General features: G+C 36.1%; 1 protein-coding gene across 3 annotated transcripts in view; it reads left to right on the top strand.

The window, feature by feature from the left end:
* Positions 1-21270, top strand: part of NBEA (neurobeachin) — a gene marked incomplete at both ends in the record, with an annotated part of 605261 nt that overhangs the window by 39737 nt on the left and 544254 nt on the right. The gene's annotated exons all lie outside the window — the stretch shown is intronic.

Genomic DNA, 21270 nt, shown 5'->3' with positions numbered 1-21270 from the left:
AACATTCTTGAGTAGTTAGATGAATCTTGACATTATATAAATATAAAATTACATAAGAATTAAAAATAGGTATGGTTTTTATTATTTATTTTACTATGGTTTTCATCCCAGGTAATTAACTTGCCACACTGTATTGAACTTTTAGCAATATTAGAGTTCAATAAATGTTTGTGGAATGAATGCTGATACCTGAAATGATAGTCAGAAGAGTTGGGCCTTTAAAAAAAATTATGTATTTATATAATCTTGATCATGATGGGATCTATACTAAAGTGAAAATTAACTTGGTTTTAGAAGAGATCTGTAGTAGACTTCTTTTGCTGTTGCTCTTTTGAGTTGTCATAGCAATAATTATTGAAACATAAAAGTGAGAACCAAACCAACTGTTGTCTTTATTTTATAAATAAGGAAATATACTCAAGAGGTTATGTGAATGGAATATAGGGGCATGTTGGAAAATCATGCTTTTGGACATGATTTGTGTATTTAACAGATTTGGTTTTAGGAAAAGTCACGGTTAAGTGTGTGTGTGTGTGTGTGTGTGTGTGTATTTTCTGATGATAATGGTAAATATTCTCATTGCAGATCATTTTGAAAATATATGTGAAGAAGAAATTAAAAATTACCAGTAATCTCATTGCTCTATAGTAATCACTGTCAACACTTTGGTATTTATTAATGCCATTATTTATGTTCGGTATTCAAAGAGGCGTGGAAGCACGACCACTGGACTGCAAATCAGGAAACCTGGATGTTCTACCTGTCTATTCCTATAGCTGTTGATTCCCATTGTAGGAGTTTCATGATATCAACTTTTTTTTTAATCATGAAGGATTCCTTTTCTTACCTTCCTTTCGTCCCATTTCTAATAAATTTTTTTTATTAAATAAATATTACTTTGCTTTCCAGTGAGGTAAATAGTGTAACAGCACTGCATTTATCTATACCCAGTGAAGAGCAGAGAAAGATGATGTTTAGGTTAGGTCATACAGTTTTAATTCTGGGGAATATGTTATGTTAGATTTTTTGAAGTATCAAAAGTAGGTTGAGCATTGCCCATTTGACTTGGTAAAGGCCTATGGTCTCCATGAAGGGAGCAGCTGGAGTAGACAGTCTGTAATCGAATACTTTTCAGGTTTAAAATGCTGATACTGATTCCATTGCACATTGGTGTATGAACTCATTCTTATTATTATTCCCCAAATGGTAATTATTTTGCTGTCTAGACCAATAAGCTAATATACCAAAAACTCTTGCCTGTGTGTATAGTTATTTTAATATATTTGTGCTGTATAATGTAAATAATTTATGAGTTACAGACATGATATCCCTCAAACTTATCATTATTTTGCCTAATAATCTGTTTTATGAAAAACTAAAGTTATTCTTTGTAATATTTTTACCAACCTTCTCCCAACCAAATATTAATAAAACTGTTATCAAAAAATCTTTTTACTTTTTAAGGTTCTCACTTTTGAGGCTGAGTACTGTAAAGCCGTTATTCAAAGTTGCATTCATTGCTCTAACTTCTGGCAGCATATCCACCTCTTCTACTGTCAGATGCTTGTATGTTGTACCAACAGTGGCAGGTACTGACAGAAGGGTTTTCTAGGATCCTGCGAGTTTATATTTTCCTCCTTAGTGCTAATTCCAACTAACCTTATTATAATGAAACCAATGAGATACATCATGGTACCTTTTTTTTTTGCGGTACGTGGGCCTCTCACCACTGCGGCCTCTCCCGCTGCGGAGCACAGGCCCCGGACACGCAGGCTCAGCGGCCATGGCTCATGGGCCCAGCTGCTCCGTGGCACGTGGGACCCTCCTGGACCGGGGCACGAACCCGCGTCCCCTGCGTCGGCAGGCGGACTCCCAACCACTGTGCCACCAGGGAAGCCCCATGGTACCTTTTTCAGAGTGCCATTTGGCTTACTTTTCCTCCTTTTTATGTAGACACACTCCAGCTTCATGCTTATCAGATATCTTTCAATGTAGATTTGATGAAGTCATGTAACTTAAAAAAACACATCTCTTACCTTACTGTAGAATTAGAGCCATATTGTAAATACTTACTCTAACAAAAAACAAAACTCTAATAAAATTTAGTCCTGTATTTATTCTTCAATAATTTCTTTATAAGAGTAACATGTTAAAATGTTGTTTGATCATTGAGAGTTATTTAATCCATTTTTGAGTGTTTTCTCCATGGCTCAGAGATGACAAAGCTATATGTAAAGTGGGTATACAGACTAAGTTTGCTATTTTAGTAATTTTAATTAATATTTTGTTAATAAAGTAATATTCTAATTAATAGGTTTATTACTTTCATTTTTGTTAAGTTTAACACTTTAAAATGTGAGTGTAGATTTGTGAGTACATTCAGTAATTGAAATGATTTGTATTCACTTTGACTGAAATGCTATTTTGCTGGTAGCACTGCATACTTTGAGATTAATTCTAAGGCATGTTCTCACCTCTTCCAGTTGTGCATGTCATTCTCCTATGGGCACTGCCCAAGATACAGACCTCTGTGAACAAGTTTCCTCTCCTGTAAACTTGGTGGAGTGCAGTGGTTCAGCATTTGGTCACCATTTATTGAGTGCTTACTTGCCAGGCACTATTATGAGTCAAAGCAATTAAACACATGGTTTTTACTTAGGTCACATTAATCTAGTTGTAGACAGATAATAAAACAATAATAATTACTGATTGATAAATGCTTTCATAAAGATAAGCACAAGGTATATGTGCTTAGGAAATGACAGTAAATGGGGGATGTGGGTTAGAAAATGCTCTCCTTTAAGAAACAACTCCTGAGCTGAATCCTGTCAGCCAGATCAAGTGGATTAAACAGGACCTTTTTTAAGCATGTGCAGAGACTTAGAGATGTGAGAAAACATGGCCTTTTCTTTCTTCGCCCTGTTTCTCCATCATTAGCTCCTTTTCCATAAAAAAGTTTCTTTGTATTCCCACCCTTTTCCTCCAGTATTCTTTTACTTCTCCTGAAATCTAAGTGCTTTTTCATTCTTTCAAGTCCAGTGTAGCTCCAGATGAGCAAAGAACTTGGCATTCTCTAGATATTTTGCTTCCAGATCACCTTCTTTTTCATCACCTTCTTTCAACAATTCCTTCTCACCTTGAAATCTGTGCTATACCTGCTTTATCACAGTTGCTCCTATACTTATTGCCATTATCTGTTAACCTATAGGATATCCCTCAAGGACTTTTATCTCCTGGCTCACCATTTTCCTTTGTAACCTATCTTTTTCCTAAGCATCATGGACAAATTCACCTCACAGGTAAATGTCTCCCGCGGAGCAGTCCTCCATTCCTGTTCCAACAACTTGTATTTTCGTGCTACTTTAACAGCCAGCATATATGGCCAGAAATCGGACTTTGGAATCACCAGAATGGTTGTTTTAAAAATCTTAATGTTATAATTACTTATTCTGATGTCAACATACCTTTTCATGTTCCATTCCCAATAACCTGGATTTTGCCTTCATTGAGACATTTGGTGTCTTAAATTTCTTTTCTTCATTCTTCTTCCTACCACATTCAGTGCTGATTGAATACTGTTCCAGTTAGGCACATGTGTGAGAATCTTTGGCTTCTTTGACCTTGCCACTCTTATTTTTTTGATAATCTCATAAAACATATATATATACGGTCTCTATACTAGCTATGCGTGTGCCTGGTAGTGCTGGGCAAGGGGAGGGGTGGGGTGGAATCGCATATCTTGATTGGGTTATTAGAAATGCATGTTCTTCAGTCTTATCTGCCATCTTAATGTCTCTCAATACGTGTTAAACGTTTTTAATTTTGGTTGTGTGTGCCCTCAGACGTTTTCGAATGCATAAGAAGACGTGTGATCAGATGTGCTGCTATAAAATAAATTTGTATATTATGCATTTGGTAATTATATTCTGTTCCTCATCCAGTCCCCATTCTCAATACTAAAATAATACCCATGAACCCACCCTCCAACTTGTGATCTAGAATAATACCAATATCATTGAAGCTCCCTGTGTGTTACTTCCCAATCCTACTTTCCTCATCTTCCTTGGAGTGATTTTGTGGATATTATATTTATCATTCTGTGCCTTTTTACATGGTTTTAAAAAAATGTGTACCTCAGCCATTTGTTATTTAGTTATGATTTTTTAAAAATATACTTTATAAAAATGGAAGCCAAATATAGTGAATTTTTCTTATTTTTAAAAAATTCTCTGTCATGGGCTTGAATTCATTCATTTGACCATCTTCCTTAAACCTCACAATGAAACTATGAGATAGATACTATTATTATCCACACTTTACAGATGTGGAAACTGAGCACAGATGTATGTTTAAGTAATTTGCCTAAGATTATACATCCAGTAAGTGTCAGTGTCTAGATTTTAACCCAGGCAGTCTATCTCAAATTCCAAACTCTTAAACATTATACAGTGCTCACATTCACTAGTAATCAGGGCAATGCAAATTGAACTGTGATGCCCGCCATCCATGGATATGTCTGTATCTGTTTTCATTTTGCCTCTCTCTATATTTACATATATCTAAAATACCAACAGATTATCTACAGAGGACTGAGAATCAGATGGACAGGACAGCACATTTCTTGTCAGCAACATTGGGATTCCAGAAGACAGTACTCCAGAACTCACTGATAAAAGGGGTAGGGGAAATAACTTTGAATCTAGAAATGTTTTATCCAGACAAATTAACATTTTATAATAGGATAGAAATAAAGACAATTTCCAGCATACAGGAACTTAGAAACTACCCTGTCCGTTGATCATTGCTGAAAGACTTAATGATGTACTCTAGCATGAGACGCAGTGAACCAAGATAAAATAGTGGGATGTAATGATGCACAAAGAAAGCAATAAAACATGTTGTTAAGCCTAAATATAATTGAAAAAAATTACATGGGGGTTGGAAGAAGAAGTGTAGAGGAGAACAAAATAGTAATCTACAGTTCTGGTCCTGTTTGAGGAAAGGTTAGATATACTTGCTAACACTAGATTTGGCTAGGAAAAAATTACTACTACTACTACTACTACTACTAATACCACCTACAATTCACTGACCATTTAGTATGTATTAGATACTTTGTAATCATTTTACAGGTATTATAAGAGGATATATATGTATGCACACATACACACACATATATATATCTTGAATGGGAGCATGCACTTGTGAAGGTGTGTAAGCAAGCCCTTCATGCCGTTATTTCCTCTGTTTTATACAACCAGTGTGTGTTTTTTTTTTACATCTTTATTGGAGTATAATTGCTTTACAATGGTGTGTTGAAGTTTCTGCTTTATAACAAAGTGAATCAGTTATACATATACATATGTTCCCATATCTCTTCCTTCTTGCATCTCCCTCCCTCCCACCCTCCCTATCCCACCCCTCTAGGTGGTCACAAAGCACCGAGCTGATCTCCCTGTGCTATGCGACTGCTTCCCACTAGCTATCTATTTTACGTTTGGCAGTGTATATATATGTCCATGCCACTCTCTCGCTTTGTCACAGCTTACCCTTCCCCCTCCCTATATCCTCAAGTAGGTCTGTGTCTTTATTCCTGTCTTACCCCTAGGTTCTTCATGGTATTTTTTTTTCTTAGATTCCATATATATGTGTTAGCACACGGTATTTGTCTTTCTCTTTCTGACTTACTTCACTCTGTATGACAGACTGTAGGTCCATCCACCTCATTACAAATAGCTCAATTTCGTTTCTTTTTATGGCTGAGTAATATTCCGTTGTATATATGTGCCACATCTTCTTTATCCATTCATCCAATGATGGACACTTAGGTTGTTTCCATCTCCTGGCTATTGTAAATAGAGCTGCAATGAACATTTTGGTACATGACTCTTTTCGAATTATGATTTTCTCAGGGTATATGCCCAGTAGTGGGATTGCTGGGTCATATGGTAGTTCTATTTGTAGTTTTTTAAGGAACCTCCATACCGTTCTCCATAGTGGTTGTACCAATTCACATTCCCACCAGCAGTGCAAGAGTGTTCCCTTTTTTCCACACCCTCTCCAGCATTTACTGTTTGTAGATTTTTTGATGATGGCCATTCTGACCGGTGTGAGATGATATCTCATTGTAGTTTTGATTTGCATTTCTCTAATGATTAATGATGTTGAGCATTCTTTCATGTGTGTGTTGGCAGTCTGTATATCTTCTTTGGAGAAATGTCTATTTAGGTCTTCTGCCCATTTTTGGATTGGGTTGTTTGTTTTTTTGTTATTGAGCTGCATGAGCTGCTTGTAAATTTTGGAGATTAATCCTTTGTCAGTTGCTTCATTTGCAAATAAAGGAGGCAGGAATGTACAGTGGAGAAAGGACAGCCTCTTCAATAAGTGGTGCTGGGAAAAATGGACAGGTACATGTAAAAGTATGAGATTAGATCACTCCCTAACACCATACACAAAAATAAGCTCAAAGTGGGTTAAAGACCTAAATATAAGGCCAGAAACTATCAAACTCTTAGAGGAAAACATAGGCAGAACACTCTATGACATAAATCACAGCAAGATCCTTTTTGACCCACCTCCTAGAGAAATGGAAATAAAAACAAAAATAAACAAATGGGACCTAATGAAACTTCAAAGCTTTTGCACAGCAAAGGAAACCATAAACAAGACCAAAAGACAACCCTCAGAATGGGAGAAAATACAACCAGTGTTTTAATTGCTCATTCAATTCTCCATCAAACTGTCACTCTGAGGAGGGTATCGCTCTGCCCATTGTTGGACATTAGGGCTGTAGAGTTCATTCTGTAGCCTGAAGAAATGACTGTAAGCTGTACAAATTGGTGCAGCTCTGGTTCTTTTTTAGCACTCTATTTGCATTTAACACAGGGTAAGCAAAGCCCAATCCGGAGTCAGTGTCTATTCCTGTCAAGACCCACTGGCAGCCCCCAGGGCTACTAGCATCAGTCTGATTTGCCAGCTATGATGAACACCTTCCCACTAGGGAATGTGCTACATAACCACCTGCAGTCTCTGTCCCTCTTGTTGGCCAGTAGAACAGATCTTCCTGGCATTTTGTGCCTCAGAGGGGGCAAGAGGAACATGTCTAGATTCATTCCATCTCTTCATTGCTGCAGTGCCTCCATGTCTACTCATTTCATGGGCCCAGCTGAACAATTTGAGTGAGTACACAGGGATGTCTGTCGATTCCAATCACCTTATGAATCTGGAAGAGAGTTCTTCTGATGGGCATCAGCATGTGCTACTGTAATGCACCCCTCAGATTCCCATAATGATTTCTGTAGGGCCATGCCCCATATGGGCATCCGTTGAATAGGCCAGGTTTCCATTGCTCTCCTCCCTAACCATAGGGCCAGGCCATTGGCTTCTACTGCCCATGAGTCAGTAAAAACACAAACATAGGGGCTTTTTACTACTGTTCATTTTTTCCACCACTGCTAGGAAAACAGTATGCAATTCAGCACACCAGGCTGATCTCTTCTTTGGTCACAGTGGTGGCTTTATGATTAGAGTGGTGGCCGTCCAAACAGGATGTTGTCCGTTCACCTTGGAACTGCCAAGCAGCTCTTCGTTTGTCAGTTAAGAACTGTTTATAGGGCACTGCCCAAGTGACAGTGGAATCCAGCAGCTCCTCATACAGTTAAGGGGTCAATCCTAGGGGAAAAGAAGCCCCCTGCTCCTGAGAATCTCCTCCTTGCGTCCCCCAGGCAGCATGGTTTTGTATAGACCATATCCATTTTATTATATTACTCTCCCAGGCGTGGCCTTCCCCATTAGAGTGTTTCTCTGACATCATCCTAGACATTACGGTTATTTCAGGTTTCCAGATCATTTTATGTTCTTCAGTCATAGGGGTAGCTTCAATTACTTAGGTCCAATAGCAAGGTAGTAAATGCCCTTCAGTTGGAAATTCTCCAGTCCGAAGTCCCAGTAGTCATTGCTGGGAGGTACATTGCTTAGGTACAGTCATTGCTGCCCTAAGCCCCAGTTTGTTGCACATACTGATGTCACACACAGAACTTGCCCCTTCCAGCACTCTGGCTTCTATTCCACACTGCATGGGCTCAGGCAGTCTTATTAGTTCCCATTTAGCATGTCCAATTAATACTGCCTGAAGGCCGGATTTACATGCCTATTTTACAATTCTAGGTAGGGGAAGTGTTTCCCAGTCAGATACAATGTCCATCCCCATAACACAATCAGGTAAAAAGGAGGAGCCATTTCACATAAAGCTTGTTCAAACATAACCAGTTCTCCTACCAACCTTTACCTTAATTCCATCAAGTCATATTCATAACTGTAGCTTCTGATAGGACTTCATTCTTTGGTTTTGGTTTTACAACACTAGGTAGGGGAAAGTGTTCCCACCCAGACATAACTTATATTTCCATAAACATTCAGGTGAAGTTGATACAACTTCTTTACATAATACCTGCTTAAACATTCCAACGTTCATATCCCGTCATGCCATGCATTACATTTTTACATACTCTGAATCTAATTGTAGCCCAAGTAAGGACTTCATCCATGCGTTTTGGTAACCACAATTCATGAGACTTGTATAAAAAGCTTATGGAAACTTTTCTATCACTTATCAGTTTACCCACGCTTGTGCAAAAGTCTTTGGTTTTCATTCAGGGATTGAACCAAGGGACCCTGTCCTTTTGTTAGTCTTTATTTTGATTGATCTGCATAACCACTGTCCCAAGGTATTGCACATCAGGGTTCTCATTGTAATCTCTGCCTTCCGACTTAAAATTTTTTTTCCAAACTGGAGTAAATGGGGTGGATTTGTTTAGGGCCCTTTAATGTTGGGGGACCAGCAGGGGTCTCTATCTCACCCAGCCTTTGGTAATGCTGTATTAAAACCTCATTTTTAACCTCATCAGTGTTTGTTTTATTTATCCTATTTCTTTACAACCTCCAAAAGATTTCCATCCTACTGAGATGTCCTGTGATTCTTCCTTTTTTATTTCTTCTTTGTTTCACCCCTATCAATATTTGCTTTATTCACCTTATTTCGTAATAACCACTTAAAAATTTCCATTTATTGGGAAGAGTCCTTAGACTGTCCCCCGGGGCCTCTTCCCATTCTCTTATTAACCTAATGTTTTTATTAGCATCTGATCACTATTTTGATCACTAATACGTCAATTTTTCTCTATCATCTTTGTGTTTTCTATTGTTGAAATAAATGTGTAGGCCCAAGATGGAGCAGCTTCTGCCCAGTGTGCCACATCAGCAAACCAAACTTCAGCATTCCTGTAAATGCTCCCCTTGACCACAAACGCAGTATATCCAGTCGGTTGAACTCCAAATACCAAGCCGACTCTGGGAATGAGGGGGCTTCAATAAACAAGGGTAGAGAAATAGGCTAATGGCTGAAGAGTGACGTAGAGTCAATGTTGGTTTTTTTTTTTTTGAAAAAAAAAAAACGCTTTTAGTGCATTTGCATGCTGATGGGAATAACCCAGTAGAAGGTATGCTATGGTGATGCAGGGACATAGATGGTTGGGAACAATTCACAGAAAAGAAGTGAAATTCAAAGAGCTTATATACCCTTTTCAACAAAGGAAAGAGGGCTTGGACTCCGGGGGACGATACTTTGTGGGGAAGTGACTAGGAAATATGTGGGAGAACAAATGGAAGATAAGGGTTATTTTAGTAAAGTTTGGTGTGTGCAGGCTCATCTTGGGGCCAGCTCTCCATCTTCAGTGACAAGGGTTGCTCTTCTCACCCTAGCACCGGAGTGGTGGGATATTTATACCACTTTGACAGTGGTAAATTTATACCCTGCTTTCAGGTAGATAATGGGAACGCAGAGGACTCTTCCTATATCTGTTGATTCTTAATTGCCTTCAGTTTTAAATAACCCTTATGCCCACGTGGCATATTTTGGGGTGGCATATGCTGATCCCCTTCAGTAGGAATAAATGATTGACTACCATACACTGAAACTACACGAATTATTGCTCTTTTTGCTGTGATTTAATTTTCAGACAGTAAAAACAACTGTTTGAATTCTGTGTAAACAAATATATTACATTAGTTGATGTAAATATGACATAAAAATGCAAACTTTATTTCAAGTAAAAATTGTTTTGATATTGACTTCTGTATATAGTTTAAGCTGTAGCTCAGGGAAAACTGAAGTAATTACCTACCCATAGTTGGGAATTCCTACATGAACTAGATACTGCTCTTAATATTCCTTAGGATTTCTAAGACATATTTATGGAAGCTGAGTTTAGGTATATATCTTCATTTTAAGGATTATACATTTTAGGCTACATGATGTTTTACTTAGGCTTAATCCTTCACAATTATGGTATTGTATTTATAAGGGAAATTACTAATTTTTATGCCTGTGTATGAAATGTGTATTTGTGTTTTCTTTGTGATAATTTACTGTCTCTAAAAGTTTTCAGTAATTTTGTTTTTTAAATAATATTGCAATTATATTTTAAAATAATATTAATCACTTGTCATTTAGATCTGTTGATCAGCACATGGTACTAATGAAGTTAAAGTCATGAGTGTTGTTCCCATGTAAACCAGTAAGTTTTCCTCATTTTTTTCTGAGTGCCAGTCTCATCCCGGAAAAATAATGAAATTAACATTAATTAGGTGCCTAGTCTAAGCTGGTCATGGTTGGGTACTTAAGTGGAATAGCTTCTTTAATCATCTAATGTCCCTGTGAGATAGGTGGTGTTATACTGAGAAGTTACTTGCGAAACCATGAATTTAGTAAGTGGCAGAGTCAGGATTTGTTCCCAAGTTGGCCCAACTCCAAGGATTTGTATCATGATCAATTGTGGGTCAGTAAAAAACACTTTTTACCTAGCACTTAAAAATAAAACAGCGATTATTTAGCCTCGTGTTAGTGAATTGTTCCTTTTCTTCTTGGTTAAGTGTCATCCTTAATCAGTATCTCCTTGGACTCTATCACTTCCTTTAATTAGCTTTTATTTTATGTTCTGATTAGGAATTTGATAAATTTCCATGTTATGGGAAGAAGAGAAATTGTATAAGGAAGGGACTGCTTAGGATATTATGGAGTGGAACTAGAGGTACAAAGTTGAATGTCATTAGGTTTGCTCCTGATTCTGTACCTAAGGGATAGGTTATTTTCATGGAAGAATTGGCAGGAATTCTTTGATCAAACAGGCCAAAGGACTATAAAGTTGAAAACTCTAAAAATGTAAATATTATTTTAAACCTCATTTTAAATATGCAATCTCACAAAACTATATTAAATACTTGTTTAATAGATATATAATAGTTTCAAATATTACAGTGCGTCCTGTATAGGTGCTGCTCATGGACTGGTCATTAAGACAAATGTGGGTCCTATCTTCAGTGAGCTTATAGTCTAGTGTTTATATATAGCTCCTGATACCAAAAGTTATTATAGTTCCCCCCCCACTTATTTTTTCCTCTGATTATAAAAATAAATGATTCTCGTTTTAGAAAATTTATAGAATCAGAAAATATGTAAAGATAAAAAGAAAAGATTTTATAAGCCCACAACTCATAGATACACTTTCAGAAACATTTTAATTTAGTTCCCTTTTTCTCTATGTAAATTTATTAGCACAGATGGAACATATGTCTCATGAGAAAAAAAGTTTACTTATTTGCTGTATCTCATTTTTAATTTTCAGAGTCTTTTCTCTTTTTGTCTGAGGATTGTGTATATTATTCTTTTTTCTTCTGTGAATCACATTATGGCTTTATTTACCAAATCTATAATTTTTCTGTTTTCTAACCCATGAAATTCTGCTTTAACATAATTTTTTTCCTCATAATTTACTCAGACTTGCTTTTTAAAAAATTTTCCCAACCTCTTGAGTTAAATGTTTGATTCATTTATTTTTTGTTTTTGTTGCTTCCTAATGAAAGCCTTTTAAAGGAGAAATTTCTTCTCATTAGGTTATAAACAGTCCTTTGGGAAGTCACATTCCTGTCCTGGTGTGTACTGCCAAAAACCTTTTTATCGGGCCTCCCTGGTGGCGCAGTGGTTGAGAGTCCGCCTGCCGATGCAGGGGATACGGGTTCGTGCCCCGGTCTGGGAGGATCCCATATGCCGCGGAGCGGCTGGGCCCGTGAGCCATGGCTGCTGAGCCTGCGCATCCGGAGCCTGTGCTCCGCAACGGGAGAGGCCACAACAGTGAGAGGCCCGCGTACCACAAAAACAAACAAACAAAACCTTTTTATCTCATGCAGCTTCTGTGAATTGTAGGAATCAAAGGTTAATGTTTTATTGTTCCAGTCACATATTTTTTTATTTCTCTCAAACAGAAGTTTTGAATCAGTGAATCATCTCTTTACCTCATCAGGCAGTCTTTGCAATTTATTCAGTGCCTTACCTGCAGTCTTTTGAAAATGATTTTACCCCCTTTGAATCTTTAGATTCTAAATTCTGTCCTTGCTATATGATAGACACCACAGCTGTTGCATACATCACAGTTATCTTCTCAATAGAGGTTGTGATACACTGTATCCCAGAACCAGAAGATTTTAGAGATTGTATAATTTTGGCCTAGGTGAAAACTGAGGCTCAGAGGAGAAATACCCTGAGGTACCTAGAATACTAAATGAATGTACTTCTGCCCATAGGTTTTAGCAGAGCTTTGATTTAAGAGCAGGGATCTAGGGCTTCCCTGGTGGCGCAGTGGTTAAGAATCCGCCTGCCAGTGCAGGGGACATGGGTTTGATCTCTGGTCCAGGAACATCCCACATGCCTCTGAGCAACTAAACCCGTGTGTCACAACTACTGAGCCCGCGCTCTAGAGCCTGAGAGCCACAGCTGCTGAAGCCCACGTGCCTAGAGCCCATGCTCCGTAACAAGAGAAACCACCGCAACGAGAAGCCCACGCACCGCAACGAAGAGTGGCCCCCACTTGCCACAACTAGAGAAAGCCCATGCTCAGCAATGAAGACCCAGTGCAGCCAAAAAAAAAAAAAAGTGTAGGGATCTAGCTCTTTTCCATTTTACCAGTTTGGGCCTGATCATTATTTCTGTGAGAAGGATTTCAAATAATAAATTCAGATAACTCAGGTAATTTAGATATTCAAATATTAAATAAATAAAAATTCATTCAGTAAAAAGGTGTAGAGAAACTGTTTATTATGATCTAAGTGCTGTTGTAGAAAGATGAATTTGGCGGTGGTATTTAGTGGTAACTTGAGGTAGGAAGATACTGTGAGGAGGCAACAAAGCAATGTTGAAACTGCTTGGTGTGGGAGCTAGGAAAAATGAAGGAGGTCTGAGTCTGAGATATGAGTAAGGAAGAAATACTAGGGCTTGACATGAAGAAAGCAGAAAAGTCACCGGTAATGTGAAGGCATCAAGTGTTTATGACTGAGCCAAGAGAGTAATTAATTTATTTTAGGGAGATAGTTTTTAGTTTTTTTTAGTTTTTAAATTCATGATGTGTTGCAGAATGGATGATAGTCTTTTTCCAAGAAGTTGAAGTTTTGAGGGGTGTGTTTCATGTTATATATACATGCATTCTGTTGTAGCTGAAAGTCAACTCTTAGGTTTAGTTAAAACTTTGTTTTTCTTGCATTGTTTTAATTTTCCGTACATTATATAGATTCTGTGCCGTTTCCATGGGAAGGAAATTGTAAATGTGCTTTCCAGTTTCGGCAGTTATGAATAGAGCTGCTATAAACATCTGTGCGCAGATTTTTGTGGACAAAATGTGTGTGGACATACATTTTTTCTCCTTTGAGTATTATATACTAAGGAGCACAGTTGCTGGATTGTATGGTAAAAATATGTTTAATTTTGTAAGAAACCACCAAACTGTCTTCCAAAGTGGCTGTACCATTTTCATTCCCACCAGCAAACAATGAGAGTTTCTGTTGTTCCATATCCTCAGCAGCACTTGATGTTATCAGTGTTCTAGATGTAATAGATGTGTAGTGGTATCTCATTCTTGCTTTAATTTGCATTTCTCTAGTAACGTAGGATGTGGAGCATCTTCTTATATCCTTCTTTGCCATGTGTATATTTTCTTCAGTAAGGTGTCTGTTAAGATCTTTAGTATTTGTTTCCTTTTCATGTTCAGTGTTTAGAGTATACAATATGCATTAACTTACTCTCTACCTTCAAATAATATACTACTTCAAGTATAGGTTAAGAATCTTTTAGAAGTATACTTATATTTCTCCTTTCTTGTCCTCTGTGATCTTGCTGTCATTGGTTTTACTTTCATAGTGTTATAAATCCCTTAATGCATTGTTGTTTTTGCTTTAGATAGTTATCTTTTAAAGAATTTTCAAAATGAGATAAAACAGTCTTTTGCATTTAACAACAGTCTTGATTTTGGCACTCTTCAATTTTTTTGCATCATTTCAAATTTCCAGCTGGTATCATTTTCCTTCTGCTGGAAGAACTTACTTTAACATTCCTTATGGTAAAAGTCTGCGGGCAGCAAATTCTCTCAGCTTTCATTTGTCTGCAGAAGTCTCTACTTTGTTTTTATTTATGAAATAGATTAGAGTTTTCATTGTTAGTCTAGGAGTTAGAATTTAAAAGCATATAGTGGTTTGGCAATTAACACATTTAGTTTTCCTTCAAATGTCAATTGGCTCCTAGTAGCCAGGTGGATTTGTCATATATGTTTGGTATAGTCATATAAAGCAATTATAAAGATGGTTATACTTGCTTTTGATAAAGTGCAAGTTGTTTAAAATATATTTTAAAGAAGGCACTTATTGTATGATAGTTATTCCCTTTGTTTCCTCCTCCCTTCCCTAGAGTTTTTATGGATGGTATTTACAGCAGCATTTGTTATACTCTTGGGTATAGTTATTCCTATACCACAGAAAGATTGTCAATATAAGTTACTTGTAGAGAGGACTTGTGTGAAAGAAATAGGAAAAAACCCAGTAATTTTCTATTTTTCTTGTCTTGGTTTGTTGGCTGGGTTTAGGATCATTAACTTTTATTATGTTCATGTTCAAATTATAAAGTTTTCCTGTTATTTACTGAACACTTATCTAAAAGTCATTTATTACATATGCTAATGTTTAACATCAGATTTTGAAGGTTAGATGACTGGTGGCAGTATATATTTATGTCTTGTGGGTGATCTCTCTGGTAATGATATACTTCTTAATTCTTTATGATATTGACAAGACAAATTCTGATGCTGACACTAGCTTAGGGACCTTGGGCAGGTTACTTAACTTATGCTAACCTCAATTTCCTTGTTTGAGATACTCATCTCCCAGAGTTATGAGAATTAAATGAGGCTATATGCATAAATTATGCAACATACAATTAATGTTCACAAAATGGTGGTTCTTAATTATCATGTTTTCACTTTTTTGTTTCTTTGTAAAATTACACACAGTTATAGCTTTATATTGAAGATCTGTTCTTTAGAAATTAATAATTCAAGAGCTTTATAATTAGATTGTATCTGCTTCTATAAGTAATTTGATTGGCTAACAGTAGAAGACATCTGTGAACTAATAGAAAGCAAAACATAAGCTGGAAGACAGAATAGAGGAAGGAGATAAGATAAAAGCAGTTATCAAATTTTGAACACAAAATTAATTTTTTCTTTTGATGGGCCATTCTTTCTTGTTTCTTTGTGTGTCTCATAATTTTTTGTTGAAATTTGGACATTCTGAATATTGTAATGTGGAAACTCTGGAAATTCTGTTCTTTTCCCTACTCTTGAGTTTGTAGTTGCTATTGTGTGTTGTTATTGCTGTTTGCTTAGTAGCTTTTCTAAATTATATTCTGTATTCTGTATAAGATCTGTATTCTCTGCCACTTTTGGCCATTGAAGGCTTTGTTCTGTTAGTTTGATGGGCAACAGATGTTTTGACAGAGTTACCTTAAATGCCTGGAGCCAAGGAAGGGAAAAAAAGGCAAAGAAAATGCTCTTCCCCATCTTTTGCTCTGTGCTGGAGACTTCTTCAGTGTTTGGTCAGGCTGTTTACATCTCTGCTTTAGCTTTTACTTCCTACTTGTGTAGAGCCTAAAGGTCAGCTACAAATGAAAGCTTAGGGACTTTGTAGACCTTTTCTGAGTGTGTGACCTGCACTGGGCATACATGTGGCTTTCTGGATTACCCAGTATACATGAAAGCTTTTGAAAGACCTTATACTCACATTTATCTCCTTTCCCCACGTCTTCCTTCCCAGGCTTCCAGGTCTGTCTGTTGCTTGCCCCAAGTGTTGGCTTGCCCCAGGTGCTGCAGCTAATACATGTGCCTTTAAATGCTTTCAGCAAAAGTGTTCTAGCTCTAGGGACCTTCTGAGTTGAGTGAAGCAAAGAAAATTCTTTGTGTCTATCCTTGAGGGAGCTGCCAGTCAGGTTCATACCTACAACTACAATTCTTTGAGAATAAGGTCCCTATTGCTTCCTTTGGAACTAGCAACCCTCACCACCAGTGCAGGCTGGCGTCCTCATGACTGTTGCCAATCTGAGGGATTGAAGGTGGGACGAGCCCCACAAAACAGTAGCTTCTTCCTCACCAAGTCTTCCCTTGGTTGTTGTACATTTCTGACTTGATTCCAGAAATCTTCAGAAGTTTATTCTGCCAGTTTTTGCTAGATCATTAGTTTTTTAGGGAGGACATAGCTGCCCACTCTGGTGTTTTTTGGTGACATCACTCCCATTCTTTTTCAGAGGAAGATATTGTAATTGATTTCACTTGAAAATAGTTAGAAACTGGAAGTGGAAATATATTTAAGCCTGATTTTAACAACTAAAAATTGTGTGTAGTGTACTTAGTCCCTTACTTAGACAATAACATGTCTCCCGAATTTTACCTGTGAAACCTTACATATTTTTTAAATGGCAATAGAAGAAAAAAATAACGCAACCAAGGGGTATAAACAAGAATGAGGAAACATTTTCTTTGACTTTGTGGTCATCTCTGGAACTTTAAAAAAGTTATATGGCATTAAGAGCAATTCATTGCTAAAAGAGAAAAGTAGAGTATGGTAGAAAGTCTTTGGCTTACAACCTGATGATGGACCATGAATTTGTGAAGCCCTCCTGCCAGCCTACTTACCTCACTTCTGTCCTCTCATCCTGCCGTCTTCCCATTCCGTGTTAAATATTGAATAATTTGCATGGGTTTGCCAGTGTGCTAGTGATGTAGATATGGTTGATAGTTAGAAATGGTCCTTACCCTTACCTTACTGTAAAGTGGGGGGTGGAAAGAAATCTGTAAACATCTAGGATATCCTGAAATGATTGCTGTGATGTGGATGGGCTGTAATGTGAGTTCAGAGAAAGGCAGTGTTAATAGTTACTAGGAAGACTTTCTGGCTTAAGTGGTATCTAAATTGATATTTGGATGTTTAATGGAAGTTAAAATTAGGGGTTGGGAGAGAACCCTATTTCGTGCATAGGGAGTAACATTATAAAGAGTTTTAGAGGAAGTGAGAGATGGCATTGTGGAAATGTTTTTTATGACAGTAGCTAGGGAATGGAAGGGAGAGGAAGCTGAATGTGGGGTGTTGAACTGGGGCTTTATAAGCAGTGTTATCTAGTTTAGAGTTTATCCACAGATTTGCAAAGATTTGCAAAGAAATCCAACTGATTAATAATTATCCAGTTTGATTTAGTCTAATGTACACTGAATTATTCCATATGATCCTAACTAATAATCTAAGATTTCAAAATAAAGATATTTAAAACTCTGTACTTAAAAAATAAAAGATACTTAAATTGCTAGTAATTATAAACCTTAGTACTTTCAGAAGATAATACATTTCCAGGCCAGCATTTTATATTCTAAATTTTTATACAGTAATTTTTATGCTTTTATGTAAATAAAACTTAGTTCATTAAAAAGGCTCACCTATATTTATTTTATTCACTTATGACAGATTCTTGAGTAGGAAGGGCCATTGTGGACAGCTTTTCTTGAATGCCAGTACCTTTTAGAATTTTAAGGAGAAGGCCTGGAGGAAAAGAAAACCCTTAACTGTGCAAATAGAGTGTCATGTTGACACATTCATATTTACAGGAAGTCTCAATTGATTTATAAATCTCATTTGTACTATGGTAACAGTGATTTTAGGTTTTTTTTTTTTTGGTTTAGCTTTCTAGCCTGTCATATCACTTTCTTTGCTTTTTGCTTTTTAAAATATTTTCCTGTGAGTTTCCTTTTTTAGTGTTTATTGCTAATTTTCCTGTAATTGAGCCTTCAAAGTCTTAGACATTCTTACTGAAATAATTTATTTAAACAACTTTAAATAAATTGGTTGTTTTTCTTTATTGTGATTTACTACCTCTTGATGTTTCATTTCTTATCCACGGAAATCATTTTGTCTTTCCTCATTTTACCCATACACTGTTCTCAAAGCACTAATTTCTTCATAGAGCTACTATGACACGTCCCATCTCTATTTTTTAAGTTTACACTCTTGACTTCATAGCAAGTTGTTTCGGTACATTTTCTAGTCTAGAGTAGAATCCTGGCTCTGCCACTTACTCATGTGTGACTTTGGTTATGTTGCCTAACCTCATTTATCTTCAGTTTCCCTCTCTGAAGACAACTATGCCTTTTCCTCATAGGGTTGTTAGGGAATTGTTTAAATAATAAAGACTGACTGTTTCTAGTTTTTCTTGTATGCTTTAGTTGAGAAATATTGAACTGTTCATTACAAGTGAGGAATAAATATTTCCCTAATCTTGGAATAATAGTTCTGCAAGCAGTTAGCCTCCTTAATACTAATGTATTAAAAATTATAATAGGGGTTAGAAAGACCATCCAAAAACATAGGTCCACTCTGTTATAACATTTATAATAAATTTTTTTACAACTTCTGGCAGTGAAATCAGGGAGCCATAACTGTGCTCTTTTGTAATTAAATGATGTATAGAAAGGGGCATTGTTTTTTTAACTGTGAAAGATAGAGCCTTAGGCTTCACATAATAGCTTGATTGTTAGAATTACACATTATAATTGTTAATTCCTTTAAAAGCAGACTATTTTTTGTTACCACTGAGCCCATTTCTGTTATTTACACATTTGATAATGGTTCTTGGGTAGACCAGATTCTACTTAAGCATTTACAACTCATTAAGGAGATTAGTCTAAAAAATTCTTCAGTGTTCTCCCATTTTAGTGTATACTATTTCTTACAGAGATTTATGCTGAGTCTTATAGACTTAAACTTTGGTATCTACTTCTTTTAGTTCAGTCAGTAAGTTGTCATTGTTTTCCAAACCTGTTTATTTCTCTGTGGTTCACTTCTGGAGAACCTCTTCTAAGTTACTAATCATGGGTTTACAGGTTTCGTAGTAGTGACCCAAGTCAGTTGGATATATGAATATGAAAAAGTAATCAATTCTTGGTGAGACCATGGCACGGTGAAAATGATGCTTGAGTTGGTTTTGCTAGATCTACAAGTAATATCTAAGAGAGTACACGATCTACAATAATTTAGCTTTTCCTGGAAACATAAGGTTTACACTGGCTGTTTCATGGTACTTTATATGTATGTGATCAGATGACTACAATTTTTAGCTCAAAGTTGGGGTAAGAGAACTGGTAATAGCTAACGTTAACTCCTTAACTGAATGCTAACTATATGCCTGACTTTGTTACTAAGTGCTTATAACCCAATTAGTTTATTTATTTAATCTTTACAACAACCCTATTAGGAACTTTTATTCCCATATTGTAGATGAAGTGACAGGCTTAGAGAAGTAGCGTCATTAAAGTGAGTGGTGCAGCTAAAATCAGAATCCAGGAAGTCTGAATTCAGAGCCAATCTCTTAACCATTCTCATAGCTATTTTTGTTAATAAACCAGAAATAGTAGGAGGAGTTGAAGTCGTTTCACACATAGAAGTAAAACCAACCTTTAACCAGAGAGAATATCTAGGTCAGTAAAAGGTTGGAAGTTAGCATAAGGGCTAGTTTCTTATAAAGTTGAATTTGGAGCTGTTACAGAGAAAATATATATACAGAGTATAATATTTTACAATTTGAGAATATTTTGTTTTTAAATTCTTGAATTCTAGAAGACTTTTAAAATATTCGCTTCTTTGTCATTAGTTGCTGTGAGAATTAAGTTACTGTATGTAAAGCACTTAGAATAATACTAAATGGCATGTGAGGTTAGGTGGTGGTATTATTATTACCATTATTTTCAAGTTTATATTATACAGTGTGCTCATCCATCCATATTAATGAACACCTTTCATTGATGGAAAATTAATTTGACTTCTTGAATCTAATCTGTAGCCCCTGTCTGAACCTAATTTTATTTTCCTTCACTTCCTCTTTCTCAACTACTCACTATTTATGTCTTCTTTTATACTTTATGTAATTTATAAGCCAAATGCAACCTTTTTTGGAATAAAGTAGAACATATGTAAATACATATATAGATCTTTATTTCTAGAATTTAGCACTGTTAGTGCATGGACTTTTTCTTGTCCACAGATATATTTCTAGTTCTTAGAACAGCAAGTTCTAGTCTTTAATAAATAAAATATTTGTTGAATGAATGACTTCACATTTGTCACGCAGTTTGTATATGGCTATTATTTTCTGCCTAAATTTTCCATTCTCTAGATCAAAAAGACATCCAGTTTGTTAATGTTCTTCCTTAAGAATGATACTTATTACTGAATAAACTAATTCATGTGAGATTTGATCAATAGAGAATAGGAGTATCATTGTATCTTTTATTCCATGTGTATTTGTCTATTGCTGTAGTAAAGTAGCATTTGGGAGGAGGAGTACTACTTTTGACTCACTTGGCATAATGCCACAAGTCAAATATGCTGCCATTAAATCAGCTTTCTTTCCCAGTTCACGTTTTTTTAAAAAAATACTACTAGATATTAAGTATTTCTCTTGTAAACATTTTTAACATTAATTCTATTATTTCAACATTTACTGTAAGTTTGCTAATATAGTTTCATGTTTCTTCATATTCTATACATGGAGATTAGGCCCACCTATTCTTTTTCAGTTACATCTGTTTTATTTGTCAGTCTAGTAATATAAAAGAAAATGAATTTTCATGTCTTAAAATTTATCCTCAGTGATGTCTGCATCTTCTAGTAATTTTCACTTTTCAAAGCCAAAACCTTTTTAAGGGAATTTGTCCAGAATCCCACCTCTTAGTCATTTGCTCTATTTTACTCTATTTTTCTAGATTTGAAATCACCTTTTCAAATTGAAAAAAAAAAATTAGACTTCTCTTTGCTAGTTTTAATTCTTACAGCACCTTTCACTTATCTGTAGTGAAATTT

The sequence above is a fragment of the Hyperoodon ampullatus genome, assembly GCF_949752795.1.
Source record: "Hyperoodon ampullatus genome assembly, chromosome: 16".
Classification (NCBI taxonomy): Eukaryota; Metazoa; Chordata; class Mammalia; order Artiodactyla; family Ziphiidae; genus Hyperoodon; species Hyperoodon ampullatus.
Note: the sequence above shows the minus strand (reverse complement) of the source record. Positions and strands in the feature narration are given on the sequence as shown.